General features: G+C 47.7%; 1 pseudogene; it reads right to left on the reverse strand.

Moving 5' to 3' along the window:
- Positions 1–5,673: 5,673 nt before the first annotated feature.
- LOC133040191 (ferritin light chain-like) lies at positions 5,674–6,573 on the reverse strand (annotated as a pseudogene).
- Between the last annotated feature and the right edge of the window lie 1,044 nt (positions 6,574–7,617).

The raw sequence follows: 7,617 nt of genomic DNA on the forward strand, positions 1-7,617 counted from the left end.
CTACTCAAACTCATGTCCATCACATTGGTCATGCCATCCAACCATCTCATCCTCTGTTGTCCCATTCTCCTCCCACCTTCAATCTTTCCCAGCTTCAGGGTCTTTTCCAATGAGTCGGTTCTTTACATCAGGTGGCCCAAGTATTGGAGTTTCAGCTTCAGCATCAGTCCTTCCAATGAATGTTCAGGACTGATCTCCTTTAGGATGGACTGGTTGGATCTCCTTTCAGTTCAGGGGACTCTCAAGAGTCTTCTCCAACACCACAGTTCAAAAGCATCAATTCTTCAGCACTCAGACTTCTTTATAGTCCAACTCTCACATCCATACATGACTACTGGAAAAATCATAGCTTTGACTAGGTGGACCTTGGTTGGTTAGCTCAACTCAAAAAGAACTCCCTTAGCAATATGGCCTGACTGGGGGTTTGGGGCTTTTATTTCACTGTACACCTTAGAGGCAATTTATATTCTCATAAAACTCACCTAGAAGCTCTTTCCTGACTATACTTGCATCCAACCATCTCCACACCTGGGCTTCTGCCAGTGTCCTCTCCTGGGACACCCTTTCAGTCCAGCCCTTCCTCTGAGGCCACCTCAAACACTACCACTTGATGGCACCTCTTAAAATTCCCCTCGTGGAGTACGACCACTCCCTCCTTGGAACTCTCATGAAGCATGCTCTCTGACACCACTTATCCTAAACTACTCCAGCCACAGGCAGAGGAAAATCCATGCCTGTCTTATCATTCTACCCTTGGCCACCTCCGCATTCCCCCATCCCAACTGAGTAGTCAATTTCTGAGGCCCAGAAGTCATCACGTCTTCTCGGCCCCCAGCACCAAGTCTGGCTCTCATTAAATGTGTTGGGAATCAGTGTTTTGAGGCTTGAAACCACTACGTTTGTGCTGTGTAGGGTGGGTGCCAAAGGCTCCATAAACAGTGCTCTGTTTATTATTTCTGTGGGTGGCAGGCCTGGAGGCAAGTGCTCTACAGAGGCTGCTGCCCAAGGCCAAGATGAATTCATGGGGGGCATCCAGTGAGACTTGCTCCAGGGGATGCACAACTGGCAACAAGGTCCTGTTCCTAGGAGACTTGTAAGGAAACCTGTGTGCAAAAAAAGAACTGGCCAGGGTTCTGGCTGCTGGCTGTCTCATGAGGGAAGCTGCTCTTCAGGAGAGCTTGTGTGCTGGTGTGTGCTCAGTCGTGTCTGACTCTTTGCAACGCTGTGGACTGTAGCCCGCCATGCTCCTCTGTCCATGGGGTTGGTTCTTCAGGCAAGAATGCTGGAGTGGGTTGGCATTTCCTACTCCAGGGGATCTTCCCGACCCAGGGATCGAACCCGCGTCTCCTATATCTCCGTCACTGGCAAGTGGATTCTTTACCACTGAGCCACCTGGGAAGCCCGCAGGAGCACCTACACCTGTGCAAACTCCCAGCCCTGAGCACTTGCCTTCAAGCTCACGGTGAACCAGTTTGGAAGGAGAGGACAGCCCTGGACAGTGAAGACGCTCCTTCCTCCCTTTGTGTCGTTTCCTCTCCCTGTCCTTCTCAAACATCCATGAAGCCTGAGGAGTAGCTACCACAGCTATAGGAGGAAGTCACGGTCTCGTCTGGGAAGATGGGTCCATGAACAAAGAGTGACACACAGCAAGACAGAGTGACCGGTGCTGGAGCCAGGAGGGACTCCGGGGCAGGACGTCAGCAGGGGGACGCCTGCAGTGGCCCAGCTGAGTGATGGCGAGCGTGGCGGCGATGGTGTGCAGAGGGGCCCTCCCTCCAGTCAGGCTGAGGACCCTCTAGAAGTTGACAATCCACCCCCCACCAACGAACAAAGTCCTCTTGTAGCACAAGTCTGACCACACTGCAGAATGGCTTCTATTGATTCACGTCTTTAAACCAGCAGTCCACAAACTGTGAGACACGTCCTGCCGCTGCTGCCGCTCAGTCGGACCAGTCGTGTCCGACTCTCCGGCACAGCAGCCAGACAAGAACACTGGAGTGGGTTGCCATTTCCTTCTCCAGGACAGGACAGTGAAAAGTGAAAGTGAGGTCGCTCAGTCGTGTCCGACTCTTCACGACCCCATGGACTGTAGCCCACCAGGCTCCTCCGTCCACGGGATTCTCCAGGCAAGAGTACTGGAGTGGGTTGCCATTGCCTTCTCCAGAAGACATGTCCACACCTGTCTTATTCACTGTTGTGAGGAAGCACAAAGTATATACTTCACCAATATCCATTATTTATCACTAATCAATTGCCTGCCCAAGCTGGCTTTGACATTGCAGTGCTCCCGCAGGTGCTGCTTTTCACTCAAGCTCCATTCAGATTTCAGCATCTCTCAGTGACCTCCCCTAACTCAGATGTGTGTCTCACCTCCAGATTTGCTTCATGCTCTATAACTAGGCAGGCTTCCCAGGTGGCTCAGTAGTAAAGAATCCACCTGCCAAGTGGAAGCCACAGGAGATGTAGGTTCTATCCCTGGGTTGGGAAGATCCCTTGGAGGAGAAAATGGCAAGCCACTTCGGTATTCTTGTGTGGGAAATCCCATGGACAGAGGAGCCTGGTGGCTACAGTCTATGGGTCGTCAAGTTGGATGCGACTGAGCATGCACGCACTATAACTAGGCATTGGGCTTCGCTCAACACTGTGTGGTGTTCTGACCTTGTGGTCTGAACGCCATCTATGACAGCATTTTCTGCCTTCTGATGACCACTCACAGCGGTTCAATCTCATAACAGGGTCCAAGTTCCATAGAAATCATATCCCCTTTGAGAGTCTGAGATACCTATTACAAGTTCCTTTTATTTGTAATAATCAACTTCCCTAATGGTGCCTTTTTTATTTGTACAACATCCCCTTTATCCTTCTTGCCAGTTTCTTCAGCCCGTCCCATTCCCAGCACAGTCACGAGGCACTCTACGATAAATCTTAACAGTGATCTGAGCAGCAGGCCTATGTGTGTCTCTGTGATTTACAAAACACTTTCACATGTGTTATATCGTTTTAGTCATCACACTGCCCCTGTGAGGGATATATAAATATTGTTTTTACCTTACAGATGAGGAAACTGAGATTATGCAGGCAGAAAAGAGCTGAAGTACAACTTGAATTTCAGATGTCTGCTCTGTGCCCTGCCACTGTCCTGTCCTCAGGGAAATGGTAAGCCATGCTGATCTTTCCCAGACCATGAATCAGTAAGAGTGATGAGCTGCCTCCCTTGTCCTCATTAGAAACCCACAAAACATAAATCCCAATTTGTGGCTGATAATTTGTCTGCAATTTACAAGCTTTCAAATGAATACTAAAGCCCGGTTTAAATGAGATTACTTCTACCTCAATTTAAAATCCAGTGATAAAGACTTCCCTGGCCATCCAGTGGTTAGGACTCTGCGCCTTCACTGCTGTGAATCCAGGTTCAATCCCTGGTTGGGGAACTAAGTCTGCAAGCCACAAGTGACAGCCAAAAACCAAAACAAACCAAAAAAAAACCCACTGATAAAGCTAGCATTTCCCTTACCTACCTGTTTCTAGCTTACAACATTAAAACTTCCCTTAGATATCTGAACAATATACAGCAGTAAAAAATATTTCACCTCAATCTGGACTAAGGAGGGTTGGAAAGGATGGAGAGAGAAAGAAAAGGGAATTTGTAGGTCATAGTCAGGAATGAGAGGAAAAATCCACAGTTGTGATGTTTACCTCCCCTCTGCTGGGAGGAAAAAATGCTTAAGAATCCAGGTCATCAGGCAGATATTCCAGGGGTAGAACATTGAATCCTCAGTCACTACCAGCGTAAACCGTATACCTGCTCCACAAATCACTGAGTAAACTGATCACATCATGCTGGAAGGCACTGGAAGGGCATGGTGGGCTAGAAAATACTTGCATGACTTGAGGGTCCTAAACCAGATGACATTAAGCCTCTTCCAGATTAAAATAGGCTATACTTCCAGTCTGTAGAATACTCTGCCACATTCCTTGTGACGCCAATAAAAGTACCTGGCATGACCGCCAACTTGAAATCTTTCAAAGCCCTTTAACTCTTGTTCCGTCTAAGCCTAAGTGGACAGCCAATTAGAAACAGTGATGGAGATTTCTCAGAGTGGCCCCAAAGGCTACAGGGAGAACTAACAGGTGACAGTGAAGGAGGAGAGAGGAGAAACACAGAGAAGAAAAGCATCATAGCCGCACTGTACACAGCATAATTGGTTCTGAAGGCATCAGGGCAAAGCGACACCATGCAGTAATTGATGTTGATAACCCTGAGTCACCAAGAGGTTAAATCATAGATATGTCACTGCGAGCTGATCACTCAACTCATTTACAAGGTATTTATCAGACACCTCATGTGCGCCTGACTCTGCCTGGATTCCTCAGCATAGCAAGATGAATATGACATGGTCCCTGCCCTCAAAAGGCTCTCTGGACTTCAATTTCTTCGAGTGTAAAATGAGGCAGCTAATCTCAATGATTCCTAAGATTCCTTCCTAGAGGTCCTAAAAGCTTTATGCATTAGGGCTTGAACCTCAACAGTCCTATGAGATGGTAATCCAGATAACATAATCCTATTTTGCAAATGAGCACCGAGATTCAAGGCGGTTAGCATCTGACTCAAGGTCACACAGTGGATGAGGAGCAAAGCCTGGACACTCAGCCACACAAACCCATCACACTGAGATGGAAAGGTCTTCTTTCTCCCTTTCCTGTGCTCGCTCCACACAGTCTTCCTTCCTCCAAGGGGACAGGCAGAATAGATGGAAAACAGCTCATGCATTTGACAGCTGCCTGAATTTCCAGGTCTCAAATACAATATTCAGAGCCACAAAACAAAAATCATGTGCAATTGGACAGCAATAAGTATCTGTAAGACCAAGTGCAACCAAAGTGCCTCGAAGGATCTGTCAAAACCAACAGCAAAATAAATCCAAAAAGTCAATAGTGATGGCTACTAGGGACACGTGCTGAACAACTAAAATATCTCCGAGGGAGAAAACGTGGTAGAAGGGAAAAGGCAGCTTGGGAGCACTGTATTTTTTAAAAAAGAAGAGAAAACTAAGACCCAAACACACACATCATTGCTGGTGGAGTTGGCTTAGGTGCAGAGGAAGGGTGGAGGTGCTTCCACATAGCCTGCTTTCTTCCCTCACCGCTGGCACAGGACACCTGTCAACCCTGCTGTTGTTGATCATGTACCGATTATGGTGGGAAACAAGGGCTCTGTCTTCCAGTAGACAATGTACAAGTGGAGAGCAAAGGCAGCCAGAGAGCCAGTGGATTGAGACAGACGACTGATCACCACACAGGGATGCCAGCTGCATACTGTCTGACATGAGACTGCAAGTCACAGCCCTGGGGACAATCATCCAGTGAGCACCTTTACTTTCCTGGATGTTCTGCTAGATATTTTATACACAGTAGTCCATCTACCACTCACAACATGTTTATGAGTGGGTAACACTCACTGACACTCAGAGAATTGATTTGCCCAGGATCATACAGCCAGTGAGTGGCTGAGCAAGGATTATTTTTTTTCCCCTTGGTGGCAAAAAGCTTTATTGTTCCTATTTAGTCCAAGGGTTGGGAGAGGGCTCCAGGGTGGTTTAAAAGCTGCCTAGTGGTTGCAGAGAGGGGCTTCAGACAGAAGCCCTATTAGGGGGGCTTCTCAAAGGCCGCTGGGCTCCTGAGGCTCCTAGCTGTGCTTGAGGGTGAACCTTTGGAAGAGATATTCGCCCAGCCCAGCATGGGGACCAGCCAGCCTGTGGAAGTTGGTCAGGTGGTCACACATCTTCTGAAGAGTTTCACCTCCTCATCTAGGAAGTGGCTCTCCAGGAGGTCACCGAGGTGGGTTCTGCGCGGGCAGAACCCAGGCCATGCAGATCCAATATGGCCAGGTTCGGGTTCTTCTGTACGAGAAGGGTGGCTTCCATAGCATCCTGGGTTTTACACCACTTATCTTGAGATGGCTTCTGCACATCCTGGAGGAGGGCATGGCCACCCCGCTGGTTTTGCATTTTCAAGAGACCCTTGGCACCCTCACGCTTCTCCTCAACCAATTTGTAAAATAAAGTGGTCCAGGCCCTCCAGAGCCACATCTCAGTGGAAATAGAAGCCCAGAGAGAGGTAGGTGTAGGAGGCCGGCAGACATGTTGACCGGGTGGTTGATGGCGAGCTCCACCTCAGTGGAATAATTCTGACAAATGTGGGAGTTCATCAGTTCAGTTCAGTTCAGTCACTCAGTTGTGTCTGACTCTTTGCAACCCCATGGACTGCAGCACGCCAAGCTTCCCTGTCCCTCACCATCTCCTGGAGCTTGCTCAAACTCACGTCCATAGAGTCGGTGATGCCATCCAACCATCTCAACCTTTGTCGTCCCCTTCTCCTGCCTTCAATCTTTCCCAGCATCAGGGTCTTTTCCAATGAGTCAGTTTTTTGCATCAGTTCATGGTTGATCAGTAATAAGGAGTTAAGCTCAAAAAATGATGTTGGCTAAATATCGTATATTAACACATATACATGGAAACTAGAAAGATGGTACTGATGAACCTATTTGCAGGGCAGCAATGGAGACGCAGACGTAGAGAACAGACTTGTGGACAGAGTAGGGGAAAGAGAGGGTGGGAGTAGCATGGAAACATATACATTACCACATGTAAAATAGATAGCCAGTGGGAATTTCCTGTATGATGCGGGGAGTTAGAACCAGTGCTCTGTGACAACCTAGGGGAGGGGGTGGAAGGTGGAAGGAAAGCCCAAGAGGGAGGGGACATAGGTACACCTATGGCTGATTCATGTTGATGTATGGCAGAAACCAATACAATATTGTAAAGCAATTACCCTCCAATTAAAAATAATTTTATTTAAAAAGCAAAAAAACAAAAAAAACAAAAACAAAAAATGGTGTTGGCTGATGGAGGACAACTGAGTGGCTGATTCCAAAGACTGCAACTGGAAAAAATGTTGGAGGATGGTCAGAGCCTGGAGCAAGGGCCCTGCCTGGGTCTTTTTTATCCAAGCATGAGACAGATCCATGGGACCGCGGCGGCGCACAGCACCTGAGCAAGGGTTTGAACTCAGCTTGCGTTCAGAGCTCCAGCTCTCCCAGCTCCTCTGCATAGCCTCTAAGACTGTGTTCTGGCCCCACGACACTTATCACGATGCAATCTTAGACCAGTCATTAAATCTCTTATAATCCTCAGGTTCCTGAGAACTGCCTGTCTCATGGAATTGTTGTAGAGTCCGAGGAGATAAAAAGCATGAGCCTTTCTTAATCTGAGAAGACTCCTGAAAGCAAGATGATGGTGATAATAATAACAATGCTTATTGAGCACCTATTATGTGCCAGGCACTGGTTTGCTGCTTTACAAGGATTACCTCACTTCGTTCTCACAGCAATATGTGGAATTGGTATTATCTGCATTCTATAGGTGAAGAAACCCAGGCTCGAAGAGAAGTACTAGGAAATAGGAAAATAATAAAGAGAAGTAATAGGAAACCCAGGCTCGAAGAGAAGTGATAGGAAATGGCAGGGCTGAGGAGGGAATGGGCTTAACTACTCCATGATGCCTGCTGTGAACCAGATGCTGAACAACAAAGGTCTCCCCACTGCCTTCTGTAGTTTTA

The sequence above is a fragment of the Dama dama genome, chromosome 20 (assembly GCF_033118175.1).
Source record: "Dama dama isolate Ldn47 chromosome 20, ASM3311817v1, whole genome shotgun sequence".
Taxonomy (NCBI): Eukaryota; Metazoa; Chordata; class Mammalia; order Artiodactyla; family Cervidae; genus Dama; species Dama dama.